At 39.3% G+C, this 14,528-nt stretch overlaps 1 long non-coding RNA gene across 1 annotated transcript in view; it reads right to left on the reverse strand.

Moving 5' to 3' along the window:
- Positions 1-1,302: 1,302 nt before the first annotated feature.
- LOC110300944 overlaps positions 1,303-14,528 on the reverse strand; it is a 415,664-nt gene continuing 402,438 nt past the window's right edge. The window contains exon 6 of the long non-coding RNA XR_002378648.1: positions 1,303-1,932. This is a non-coding gene — a long non-coding RNA (uncharacterized LOC110300944). The remainder of the gene's footprint in view (positions 1,933-14,528) is intronic.

Genomic DNA, 14,528 nt, shown 5'->3' on the forward strand with positions numbered 1-14,528 from the left:
ACAACTCCAAAGAAAGCAACCAGGTAGGCCACCCAAAGGTACAGAGAAGCCATTGTTCTCAGAGGAGGGATAGCATCACTCATGGCACTGCCACTGAACATGTTCCTTGGAACAAGATGTGAAGAGAAGACAGAAATGGACAGGGAAGACAGGACTGGAGCAGAAAGAAAGAAGGATGGAGAGAGGAGACAGAGCTGGAGGAGGGGTTCGAGATGAGGAAGGAACATGGAGCTGGAGAAGGAAGGCAGGGAGGAGGTTAAAGGGAGAAGGAAGAGATGAAGAAACAATAGAAGGGAAGTGTGAGTCCTAGGCTGTATCTGTGTTTTTCTTTCAGAAATAAACAACTATAAAAATAGTGTCAAAAAGTTCTAAAACTTAAGTTTCGATAGAAAAGAAATGTTTAATGAATCTTGGCGAAATAGTCTTTTAGAAAATCATTATGATCTAAAGAAACACAAAGCATTCACAAAGTCACAGAGGGTCACAATAATGTCACCTCCCTCCCTAACTCACAGAGTGGCGAAGATACCCAGACAGCTGTACTATTTGTTATTTTTACTTCTAGTTTTGAGTGAAGATTTTTTATGTTTCAATAGACTTCAATACACAAACACTTCATCATTCTGTTCTGTTTGCCGGGAACATTCCAGGCAGTGATATGCCAGCAGGTCTGTAGCCTCGCACATGTGCTATCTGTGCAGCCTAACAGTCCAGGAGTCTGTGCTAACTGAGTTTCTATAAACCCACTCTGTGCCAATTAGACAACAATGAAATCACCTGAGCTGAAGCCATCAGAATACATCCCACTGTCAGCAATATGTGACTTAAATTGTCTGGATGTAACATCTCCCTCTTAAGGCAGTCATGCTGAATCAAGGGAGACATGTAGTCCATTCTCAGACATCTTCAGTCTACAGTGATGAGTGTGGTTGTCCTGAATGGGAAGGGAGTGGCACTGCCATGGAGTGGATGAGACCAAAGATGCAGCTAAGCAATCTGCAACACATGGCATAGTACCTTACAACCAAAACCTGACTGAATCAATCCAAGGGACACAAACTTTATTGAGGTCCACAGAGTACACAATTACACGTTGAAAGTCCTCAGTGAGTAAAGGTTGAAATCTTGGGTCTGTGGTAAAGGACACATGCTGCAGTCATGAATTCTATTTCTGTAAATGTCAGAAATGGCAATCCGATGGCCAGTACTCACCACATTCAAGAAGCATTTTGTGCAAGGCAGGAAATTCTGAGTCAGCTTTCTCATTCATCAGCCAGGCTCAAAGCAAAACTAATTTTTTTACAGTAAGTTTTATTTCCTTATTGATTTTTAAATAACTTTTATGTTAATTATAATCAAATACTTAATAATGTATACAATTGTTGATCTTTTCTAAAATATAATTACAAATCAATTATTCATTCTCAGACACCACCTAACGAAGAATCAGAAGAAACAAGCCCTCAATTTCCCAAGCTGAAGCACTGTGGATTTTATAGAACTAAAAAGGAACAGGTCTATGAACCTATTAGAAACCTTGAAATAAAAGCCTAGGGCATGAAAAAGAACTCTAGATTGCAAATTATTCCGTTTGCACGTTTGAGATCATTTCTTATCTGTGTAATCAGTAAGTAGCTTAAATCTTTGTGTGGTGGGAAAAATATGTATATTCTCTTTTAAGCTTTAACAAAATCTCCAAATTGGGCACTTGCTAATTATGGTATTCATGCCTCTAGCTATTGAGTGGACAGAAACAATGTGGGCATTGAAATGTGTAAAAGATGCCCTGTCCGATTTCAGCAAGCTTAATATGTTAGAAAAAATGCATTGTGCCATGTTGAATGAGTTGTAGTAGAATGCCCTGGTACTCTTCCACAAATGGCTTGGTCTCGACCTCTTCCCTGCTCAACAGAGCCAACTGGTCTTGAGATCCTGTTGGGAACAGAGAAAGTCTTGGTGGGTGTGAGTACAAATGTGTAAGACAGCCTGCTTCCTCCCTCTCCTATTGCTCATGCTAAAAACACAATTCTAGGACAGTTTCTTCCATGTTCTCTGTGCAAATGTTACTGAAGGGCATGTTAAAGATTGCCCTTTTACACAAGTCCTTTTCTAGGATATTCTCCCACAAAAGGTCTTCTGCTTGATGTAGAGACTCAAAGGAAACAATGTCACATTGGTCTCTAGTACTGATTGCTCAGGACATGCCAAGGAACAAGGACATCAAGGAGTTCTCAAGCTGGCTTTATGCCATAAAATGGATTCTGCCTTGGGGGAAGTGAATCAAGTCCTGAACCCTTATTGACCCACTGTTAGGTGCTGAGGCCAGGTAACAATTCCTGCTGATCTTTCCTCTTCTCCTTATATTATTATTATTTTTTCAGACTTATTCTCTTTGTCAAGGTTTTGAACTATTATTTATAAAAAGCCAATACTTCCAAGAAATTTTCCCTGGAAATCCCTCAACAGTGTGTTTCTCCCCAACATAGTCAGAAATCAGCAGGAATAAGTTGGCCAGGGGTCTAGGATAGCGTCATGTGCCTTCGTTCCTCGGTTATTATTACACAGTGATCTGATTATGGCCACTGGCCACTCAGGACTACAGACTAGTAAGTAAATGTCTCACAGTCAGCCATTATATCCAGGAACATGGCAGTGGCTTCTCTGCAGTTCCAGGGCGGCCTCTGTGAGTACCTATTCCTGTCGTGGGGCTTCCAGAGGCCAAGAGAAACTCTTCATAGCTGCCTCTGTTAACTGACATCGGCCAGATTATTCCTCCACTGGAATGAGCAGAAGGACTGCCTATCAGCCACTAAAACGTCATGGAGCTCAGGAGAGATTGCTGCTGCCCATACTGTTATTGACAGCTCTGTTCCTATTTCCACATCTAACTGCTGAACCCATCCCCTAGACAGTAAAGCCTCTGCACTCTAAATCAGCCTGGCTACTGTAGTAAATTCCTGCTGTTTGGCTTAGAAATAGCACAAATTTATTCTTCATATTTCTGGAGAGCAGAAGTTGGAGGCTAGGGATCCACCATGACTAAGATCTGGTAAAGGTTTTGCTTTGGGGTTTCAAGTAGCTCCTTCCATGTGCTATCTTTGCATGAACAAAAGAGAAATATACCAATCTGATCCCATGGGGAGAACTCTGGCTTTATGACCTCACCTCTGCAGTGTTATCCTACTGGGCATTGCTCGCCATGAACGAATCTGGCAACACTAGTCTGCATGTACAGCTCTAGTATTTGGATGATAAATGAATGAATTTTTTTTGTGCCTTCCATTTAGTTTATATGTGCTATAACCATCTCATCTCTGGCTTCCTAAGGATAGGGAGTATTCTCAGATATTGTTTACATTGTGACTGTTTCCATTGTGCGAATCCAGCACTTGCTATTTAGAAGGTCAACCTGCATCATCTGACATACCTGAGTTGTATATGTTGACTAAATCAGGCTTCACAAAGTACTAAGTAGTAGGACACTTCCCTGAGCCAATCCCATCTGGATAGAAGGAGATACATTTAGACTACAACTTTATAAGCCATTTACAGTATGCAACTTTATAAACCAGTTTCATTTGGTTTCCTGGAAGTTTCAGTCATGGCAGCTATGTCTCAATTTGTCTCAGCTCACTACTTCACTAACCAAAGAATGGGCCCATTTTGCAGATTATTATTAATTATGATATATATTTTATTTTGTATTTATTCATTTATTTTAGTATTCTACAAGGGCTTTTATATGGATTTGAATTCCCTAGAAGATCATAATTTATTCTTGAACCCTCCTCAGATTGATGTTTTAAACTTCCTTAGTAAATTTTTAACAAGAATTTTATGACTTTGATATAGTGTACGACAAAGTCCAAAACATTAGTTGTGTGACAATGTCTAAAATATTAGCTCTTTTTAAAAGTCCATAATTGATTAAGTATATTGCATCATTAATTTAAGCACAATTTAGTTATAGTCTCCACTCCAGAGTTAAAGGCATTATTTCAACATTTCTGATCTAACAACAATACATATGCTTCAGTTTGCTGTGAAATAATTACATTAGAAATGATGCAGGATCTTTTTCAACAAACAGTTTCAAAATTGCACATTGTATCATTTGGGGTTTGGGTACTGAGTGCACGCACATGTGTGCATTTTAAATAGTACATTGAGATTTAGCTATAATTAAAACATCAAACATGTTTTCATAAACTGATGTGTGTAATTTTTTTCTGAAGAAAACAATGGGTATATTTTTATAGTGTTTCTTCATACTGTTTCTAAATTAGGACATGGGAGATTTTAGTCTGCATTTGCAAGCTCTTTTCTAAAAATAATACATTGAGGACATGGAAAGTCTTTATTCTGAACAAATGAAAAGACAGTTTGGATATAATTATCTTTTCGGCATTTGGTTTTGAAGAGCTAGAGACAACCTCAACTGCTAAGAAAGAAGCTGCATGAGATGGGTGAGAATGCAAATTCTCAACCTGCTGACAATTTATCTTGAAACAAATTTGAAGGATTGGTGTCACTTTTTGAGTATTTCAATATTTACTGAATTTCACCATCAGTAGTTTTAAGCAATAATGCACTCAAAGAAAATGTTAACAGCTAGTACATGCTAATGATAGCAACCATATCCTACTGTGTGATTAACATACATTGCTCCTCTTGTCTCCACTCATAACACATGAGATAAGGGCTCTAAGTAGCCCAAGATGAAAACAAACTCAAAGTTGTCATTAGGTCAATGTCATACAGACCGGACACCGAAGTGTCCGTCTTTGGGTTTAGGAACCTCTGGGAGTGAATTGAGAAAGATTTTCTAGATTATACGTCCTCTCTGTGAGTCAATGGAAAGTGTCTTAATGTATACCTAACGTACATGTGATATAGCTACTGGCAATTCCTTATGATTCTCTGTTCCAATGGAAGAAGGGAAGTTTAATAGCAATGGAAGTGATTTTGATTATTGAAATTATTTCTTGTAGATCCATTTTATCTCCTAAAATTGGAAGCCATCTCCTAGTAAGATAGAAATATCCCTTCCTGCCTTTACTGGAGGAAGGGAATGGTATCACTGTCATGACCAGATCAGCATTTCATTATTGGATTTGCAGACTCTCGGAGCTTTCAGGGCTTTCTCCTGGATTTCACACCAGTAAGCACTAGAAACCAGTTCATCTCTGTCTTCCCTGGCCTGATATTGACCAGATTATTTATAACTGAGACCATCTTGGTTGTCTGCTTTATACCTCTGAAATCTCATTAATTCAAATTTCCTCCTTCTTCACTGCAGACCCTCAGGAAGACCAGTAGCAATCCTCCAACTCAGCCTCCAGTGTTTTGGTGTTTGGGTAGGGGGTCATCTCTCCTACAATTCTTCCTTCCCTTAGTCCACCTCATCAGGCCATAAGGTTGTTCTTTGTCACTAATCTCACAAGTCCAAATTCTAGGGTTTCTATGCAAGTTGAAGCCATTATAAAATCCCTGGAACAGTATATTTTCAATTCTTATAACCGACTTTAAAGTTCACATCCTAAAATAGTTTTTGCTCCGTGCAATATGTGATGATTCAGATATAGGCATTTATCTGAGTGTGCTCTTACCATATTAATCTTCTACTGAAAATGTTACTTTCTTTTTATCTGTTCTCTGCCCATGGCACAAGCCTCTGGATCTCAATGCTCTGTTTCCATTAGTTCAACATCTTAGGTTCAGTTCATATCTCAGTAATAAAAAGTTTGAGTCTTAAAAATTATAGGAAGGTGGTGTTTCAGGAACATCATAGAACCAGAATAAACACAGAAGTAGTCTACTATATTCATTTGCTTGTTTGTAGGACTTGGTAATCATATCGATAGTCTAAGAAGGAAATGGAAAATTAGTGAAGCCAGTCCCAATGTGTGACAACATGAGGACTATGAGATTGAGGCTAGGCTGAGCTAAGACTTGAAGACCCCACTGCTATAAATAAGGAAATAATATAAAAAAATCATGAAAACTCTGGACCTCTAGAGTCCAGCAAAGTATTTATCCCTAGTCTCCCACTTCCCTATACTTCAATTTTTTGTATTTAAAAATTCTTTGTTGAAATTATTTTACATGTGCTTAGTTATCTCAAACAAATATCTTAGCCAGATTAATAAAGTCTTCAGAGAAAAGCAAGGCGTGCCCAGGCACCACAGAAGAAATTTTGAAAATATTTATAGCCATGGTTCAATGATTGTCTTATCATTTGAAACTAAACAAAAGATGCTTTTGAATTTTGAGTTGTACCATCATAGATTGCAAATTCAGTCCTTATCCACAACATTTAATTTTCTCTTTTCCCTCCCAGTTAGTTTCTTAAAAATCTCAAAGATGCTGCCATCATGAAGCCTTATAGTAGCTCCTTCTTGTTTGGTATCCCCAAACTCAACCACTGAAATACTATCTAGATTTAAAATTTTTCAGCATCACTGTAAAAACCCAAAGAACAAATATCAGTGCTGTCCTCTCGCATTGTTCTCTGGCTATTTCCTCTTGTCATGTCTATGAACCAGCCCTCTGAGCCCTACAACTCTGCCTGTCACTACGCAAGGGTCCTACACTAGATCAAGGATCCCACAAGGTCATGACACTTCACATTTGGACACTGTGCCCATGGCACCAAATGAAAGCATTACATTGAAAAGTGTTATATAATTGAAACTTTCAGGTTTACCCATTTTATGGATATGAATTTCTTTTTTAGGTTTTCCAACTGCCTCTTAGGAATTGTCAGCATATGTTATGGAGACAGTGGAAGCCACAGAGTGAAGAGTTCTCAGATTAAGTTACTTGAGAGATCTCTAGAGTGGGGTATAAAGTATGTTTTCTGAAAGTTTGTGTTTATTTGAACTGTGCTCACATCCTTAGGGATATCCCATGCAGACAATGTGTATAAAGGAATTCGTCAGAGAGGTACTGTGAGGGTAAATGAATAACCAGAGTCAAAGAATGTCAACTCACACCCCTCAAGGAAGCCTCTTAGCTGCTACATACAGAGAAGGCATTTTTTCCCTCCTTGATGGTATGACTTTCATGTTTAATATGCCCATTAGTTACTTTCTCAGCACTGTAAATAAATATCTGACAAAATGCAATGTTGAAGAGGTGAGATACATTTCAGCTCATGGTTTAAGAGAATACCATCTTTCATGGTGATGGGTCTCCCCACCTGGAAGCGATGGGCTGCTGTGTAACAACTCAGTAAACCAGAAAGAAACCAACAAGAAATAGAGCTTATCTATAACCATTAAAGTATACCAACTCAGTTTCCAACTGACCCAGTTCCTCTAGATAGGAGGAAGGAAAACTTTCCTGTTCCCTAGAAGTTCCTCAACCCCCCAAATGAGTACCACCAGCTGAGGGCCCAGTGTTCAAACACAGGAGCCTGTGGGGAAATTTTATAACCAGACCACACCATTCTCTAAATGCACACCTGTCTGCAATTTATTGATCTCAGCTACACAGATAAACTCCTAGTCAGCTGCTGAGGTAATTTTTGTTTATTTTGGTAATCAATTTCCCTCTCAATAACCATTTGGCAAAGTAGGTCATGAATAAAATTAGGCATACAAGTTAATCTTTATGATGTCATGCCCCCACTGAAATCAGCTCTTACATGTAAATTCCACCTCCATATCATTCTTCCCATCCTATATTCAGTTAAGTTCCCCTCTCAAAGGTGCTGAATAGCATATGATTTAAGGTGAGGCCTGCGTGCAGCCTTATGGGCAGAGCAACATGCAAACCCAGATCAGCCAAATCAACTCCAGAATGCTCCTGTGGAAGTTTACATTCCTTTTAATCCTTCTTGTTGATGCCTTTCCCATATCAACAGTATCTCTGTCTGTGCTGCTACATACGAGAGAGTAAGCTTGAAACTCTAACAAAACCACACTGGAAACACTGCAGACTCCTTGCTGTGGCCTCTTATTACATCACATTTTCTAGGTGAAAGCTTCCTTGTTCCTAGGCACATCTGGCTGAGTCAGCATCGGAGGCTCTGCACACAAATGCCTCTGCTTAACCTGGAAATACTTATATGGGCATGAGCTGCATTTGTGTGGAATTATAGGAAGGTAGAGCTGTGGGGACGGATGTTACTCTGTTTTTCATTTCCACTCAAAAACCACATTTTCACTTACTTACCAGAACAGAGCTAGTGAACATGCAGTTTACTCTTGGCAGAGAAACAACTCCTGCAAACCCACAGCCCGTGGGATTCCTACAGATCACATCAAACAGAACAAGTAGAGCAAGAATCCAGGGTGAAATTGAATGTATCTTGGGAAGGAAAATCCCTAACCAAGATCAGAGGTTTCATGAAATTTTTACATAATGCAAACATTGCTAGTCTCAGGAAGTTTAATGGAATGTGAACAAACTTTGGGGGTTAAAAAAAAAAAAAAAAAACTCCAGGCTCAGCTTAGCCAGTAAAAGCTCAGTTTGAGGCTCCAAAGCAGGCAGTTTGTTATTTCATTCTGTTTTAAATCAAAGATCAGAAGCAAAAGAACTGTGTAAGGTAGAGACAAGTCTCATTAGCCAATAGCAGACAGAGAGGCAGTCTTAGAACTGAGTCCACTGTAGTCCCACAGTGAGAAACTCACTGCCAGGAAGGCTAAGCGCAGGTACTATAAAAAGTAGGTCAAGGAGGACAGCCTGGTGCTCAAGGTCATGCCCCCGTGAATTGTTCTGCTATACACTGACTATTTTCTATTGGCTATGGATTATTTCAGAAACTCACATGATTTGACCAATGGGTCAGCTTCAATCCTCTGAACCCCGTATCTTCAGATCCTACTGCCCCATGTCTAAAATTCCTGCAGCACATTCAAGCCTGAAGTCAACCACAAAAAAAAGTGAGATCAACCTGCCTCAAAAAAGATATTACGTGAAGTCCATGTCAACTTCAGTTTATCAGATGAAAAGCTTTTATAATGGTGCATAGAATTGGGTACCCTGACATTAAGCAATGATTAGAAGAAGGGTGAAGGGTCACAGAGGCAGGAAGCCAGAGTTTTGAGTAGTTTCTGAAAACACATCTCTACCAAAATATATGAGCAAGGGCTTAAGACTTTTATTAACATCCATATAGTGAACACCTAGTAAGGACTTCCCATCATAGCACTAGGCATCCATCAGAAAGACAAGTAGAGTGCTATCCTTGATGTCATAAGGGAGACCCACCATCAAGTAGCCTCTTTTCAGGGAGGGATAGGGCATCTGTAAGATATGCCTCCTTTTAGGAGTGGATGGTAATTCCAGACTATAGTAAAACACATCTTACCAAATACACACATATCAGTTGATGCTCTGTATCCAATACCTTTGTCATACTTCAAGATCTTCAGTTTCCCTTCAGTGAACAATTACATACTCCTAGACATAGCCTGGGTTCTCTCGTAACAGGTCTGTTTCCAGAAGTCATGCTACTCACAGAGTTGGTACCTGGCCACACAAAGAGACAATCAAGTTCTCTTGGTAGTAAGCACACTTCTATTTCCTCAGAAAGCAGAGCCAATTCTCCATGAGTACCATGAGCATCCCTGATGGAACCACCTCTTTCTATCAGCATTGTACCTCCAGGAACAGCTGGTCTGTCCAGGAAGCAATCAGATGTAGTTGGAAATAATGAACATCTCAGGGAACAATTTTCACAGAGACCAGACAACTGAATCATTGCAAATCTCATCAGGCTGTCTCTATAGAAGTTTTATAAACTAAGGTTTCTAGCTCTGAATGATGTGTCAGATTCAGAAGCAGTAGTTTAGCTCCCAGGTATAGCCAGTCCTCAACCACAAAAAAGGGGATGTGAATAGTGTGAGGAGGATGGTTCTGTGCAACCTGAAACTTAAAGTTCAGGTTAAAGTTGAAAGAGAAAACTCTGTTCTTCTTCCATAATGGCCCTGCTCCCCCATGAGAGGCTCAAAGAGACTAAACCACTAACCAGGGAGACTGCATGGGCCTTGAGTTCAGCCCTCCCTAGAGTTGTGTAGCTTGGTCTACTTCTAACAGTGGGAGCAGGGGCTGTAGCTATCTCTGTTGCATGTGTCTGGACTGCCTTCCTCCTTCTAGGTTACAGTGTCTAGCTTGCCTAGACTTACTGCTGGGTGATATCTGTCCAGGATGGTCCTTTTCTGAAGAGCACAGAAGAGGAGTCGAAGAGAAATGGATAGGGTTTAGGGGAAAGAGACTGGGAAGAAAGGGGGAAGAGGAACTGCACTCAGGATGTAAAATTAAGATATTAAAGTTTTAAAACATAGTTAGAAAGGAGGACTGATCCAAAATGCCCTGAAACCTTCACAGCCGTCTAACATCAAGGCAGGCAATAAGTGACTGCCACACAAAAAAAGGCTTCTCTCGGTATTGGAGCCATTATTATAATTCTGAGAAATTCTCTGTCTTTCTGAGTGAAGGTAAGGAATTATCAACAAAAATATCCAGTCTCCAAAATTAACTTTCTGTGCTTTTATTTTTGGAATTCTTGTGAACACCAATCATGTTTATGGCCATTTTTCTTAAAGTAGATTGCAAATATATATAAAATATATATTGCAATAAAATACTGCAATTAATAACTTAAAAGATATTATGTATATATGTATATATATAAACATTACTACAGTAGCATCAGGAACAAATATACACCCATATATTTCAAAAATGCAATTCTAGGAATTGAAAAGTTATAACTTTTCATTACATAATAATTTGTAGGACCCAATGGTTTCAGCCTTGTATCAACAAAAAAAGCTCAGTGAATTTAGAGAGTGTGTAAAATTCTTGGTTTTTATTATTTATGAAAGCAAAGATTAGGATCATCTCTAAAATATATTAAGAATCAGACAAATGAGATTGCTGGTCTAGCATACTACATCAGATACACTCTCACTTGTTGCCTAGCAGACTTGATCCAGGATGCAGACATGTCTCATTTTAATGGAAGATTGCAGTGAATCAAGAACTTGAATAATGTGGGTGATAGGCTCAACCACCCCAAGTCTGCAAATTTCTCTGATGAAAAGAGTTCTGTTGCCAAGAGGATGTGACGAACGACTTACTGACACTGTAATTACAAACTGACTCACCTAAGGCTGGGAGTAAGAAGGATAGAGAGAAGCATGGTGTCCTGAGTGGAAACAAGGCAGGCCCTTTCCTAATAAAATTAATGATTAACTGTGCATACAAAGGAATTGCTCTGAGCTATTATTTGCTTTCCTGATAGAGAACCTGGGGGCAGATTTTATCTATGCTTATGACTTACATTTAAACAATAATAAAAAATGTGTATTCTTCTTGGTAATTGATATAAAAACACAAGAATGTAAATGAAACTTAATAACAGCGCCTTTGTACTCTGTTCTGCTATCCATCATACTCAGTGCCCAGTGACCTTTCAATCACTCATGGCCTTAAAATTGCCAGGAATGTTGAGAAATGCAGAGTACCTCCTAGAATGGTAACCAGGAAGAAAACACCATCTGCTAAAAAGTTGCTAGCCGACACAGAAGGAAAAAATGCCTAGTGGAAATGAATAAAAAGTCAACATTGGAAACATTCTCCACTTATATATTTATGCATCTATTCATCTATCAAGGCAATCAATAGGCATAAAATATTGGAAGTTAATTAGATGAAACAGGTATTTGTATTGCTAGTCATCTGTGAACATGAACTTGATTCAGCCAAATTTCTGTGTGATGATAATGATTATTTATTATTATTTGGGGGATTTTAAAGGGAATAGAAGATTCAATTATGGAAACAGCCAAATTAAAAATCCATAAGATAATGATGAATTAAAAAACATAAGTCACTGTGTTTTGAGTGGGGAAAAGATAAGTTCAACATTAATTTTGCTTTAGACATTGGAAAGCATTGCTATGAATAATTATGAAAGGATATCTGGTGCTGGGTTTGAAATCACAGAGAAATGGGAATAGAATATGAAGTCAACATTAGATGATGTTGGCCTTAGGTTAAGATAGTTCTGGACAGTGTGTAAAACAAGAATTTTCAAGTGTAAAATTTTAATCCTGTAATTCCCCACCACAAAGACACAACACATCTCCCTTCTAACTTTTTTATATGCTAATTCACTTCCAAGAGGCATGCATTCTTCATCTCTATTGCTAAGTCTCTCCCAACACTTGACATAGGCAGAGGGAGGTTTTCATAGGCTGCCAAAGGAAGGAATACATCATGGACCAATGGCAAAGATATTAATTACTGCACAGATAGAATTATATACTTAATAGGAATGCCCTGGACTGTAATGATGAGGAATTCTGTGGGTCTAGTGGAACAGCAGAAATCAGAAGCAAAAAAAATCTCCCGGGGGTGGGGAGGCACATTAAGTGAAAGTGGGGATGGGGGCATAAGAGGATAGCAAGTATTTGAATTCTCTAACATTTGTGGAGAGAAGATGAACTGGACCTAAAGAAGCATTGGGGCTCTCAAAGTAGTTCCAAAATTCTTCTATAGTAATAGGTTTTGAGTGTGTGTGTGTGTGTGTGTGTGTGTGTGTGTGTATGTGTGTATGTGTGTGTTATATATACACATGACACATACAAAGAATTAACATGCAAAAACCTATAATGAGGTAACAATGTCCCTTCTACGTAGCACATACTGATACAAATACCAATGCTAGGAATTGGTTATTTATTTGGAGTTGTGGCCACTTTCACCTTGGATTTCTTATTGGTCTAAGAAATCACACATACTTCCCCCGCAACCATTCAGGCAACAGGCATTTCTCTTGGTTCCCCTCCAGGACTTAACTCTAAGACCCAGTTGCTAAAGACACTACACTTGTGTCATAGAATATTGAGAAATCAATCTTAAACTGACCTGGAAGCATTTTCCCTACCGATAGCCTTCATAATGCTGGAAGATTCATGCAAACTTTCAGATAGAAAAATCATCATGAATCCTACCCAGCTGTGAAACCTGTGAGCTACAGTAATGGCTGGCCTTATATGACATGCCCACGGCCATACTACTGTAATAAAGATCACCGGAGTAACCAATCATTCTTTCATTCGGTTTAAATCCCACTCCACATTATGAAAGCCATATATGGTATTATTATCAGACAAAGAACCTGTGGCTAATTAGGTCAAAGGTCAAGGGGTAGGGTAGAACCTATCATTAAATGTGAATAATATTAAACCAACTCATAATGAATAATCCACACAGCTACAGCTTAGTGCATCTGTCAACTCTCACCAGAGAAGATGTTATTTGCAGTAGCTAGTGATTAACACAGAGAGCCAAAACTGGCCAAAGTAAAGAGAATAACAAACTGTCAAATGTTCAGTCCTAAATGGGATATCTATACCACATGCTTCCTTCCAAGGGTTTAGGGATCACTGTGGAAGATGGTACAGAAGTAATGTAAAAGTCAGAGGCACTGGATGGCCACAAGAAAACAATGTCTCTGGATAAAGAATGGCAGAAGCACCTATAAAACAATTGTCACAGCATGCATAGGTCCTTTGCAAGATCATGTCACCCTAACTACCTGCATAAGGAGGGGAGTTAGACATTCAGTGTCACCGCTAGCCAACGAGTCTCAGAAGATAAAAGGAAAATTAGAACAGGGAAGCCTGTTCTCTACAACAATATAGTCCTTGGTAAATGAACCAAGTGTGTGGTAAGTGTAGAAAGTTACACATCCAAGAGTACTTAGGTCATAAATTGGACTTCATGGGCTTTGTTGTTTGTTTGTTTGGCTGGCTGGTTGGTTGGTTGGTTGGTTGGTTGGTTAGTTGGTTGCTTCGTTGGTTCGTTGCTTGGTTAGTTTGAGTTTGATGTTTTAAAAGCCACAAAGTTGGATAAGAAGGGAGTGGGCAATATTTGGGTGGAATTTCCCCCTTGGGAATTATCAGGCATAGATTAACTTGGAAGAGTAGAATTTCAGAAGTTTGGCTAGAGACACATTTCCAAAGAAACACTCAGGTATGTGGATGGGAGTCAGAAAGAAGGGGAGACCAAAGAGAAATGGCCAACAGCCAGAAAGGAGGGTGTGACAATGGCAGCTTCCCAGGAGGTACTTCCTCATGCTTGACCCTGTCTTCTAGAGCTAACCTGACTGGAGGAAGGGAGCTCAGAGGTGTTCCCAAGCTAGAAAAGAGAGAGTAAGTGGAGTGATTCTGAAGGGAAATGGACAGAGGAAGAACAGTGCATATATGCCTAATTAATCAAATCATAAGTGTACTATTCACAGCTGCTGAATAATCTTCATTGGTGCCTATAAGACTGGACACCCCAGGGAATTTAGAGGTCAGGTGGGCTGGTGGATGGGGACATCCACGTGGAGACAGGGGATGGGGATGAGGTATGGGATGTGGAACAGTCAGAGGGTGGACTGGGGTGGGGGATAAAATGTGGAGTGTAAATAAATAAATAGAATGAAATTCATCAAATAAAGCTAACTATTCACATGCTCTATGTATCTGTTTCCTCTCTCTCTCTCTCTCTCTCTCTCTCTCTCT

This window comes from Mus caroli, chromosome 8, assembly GCF_900094665.2.
Source record: "Mus caroli chromosome 8, CAROLI_EIJ_v1.1, whole genome shotgun sequence".
NCBI lineage: Eukaryota > Metazoa > Chordata > Mammalia > Rodentia > Muridae > Mus > Mus caroli.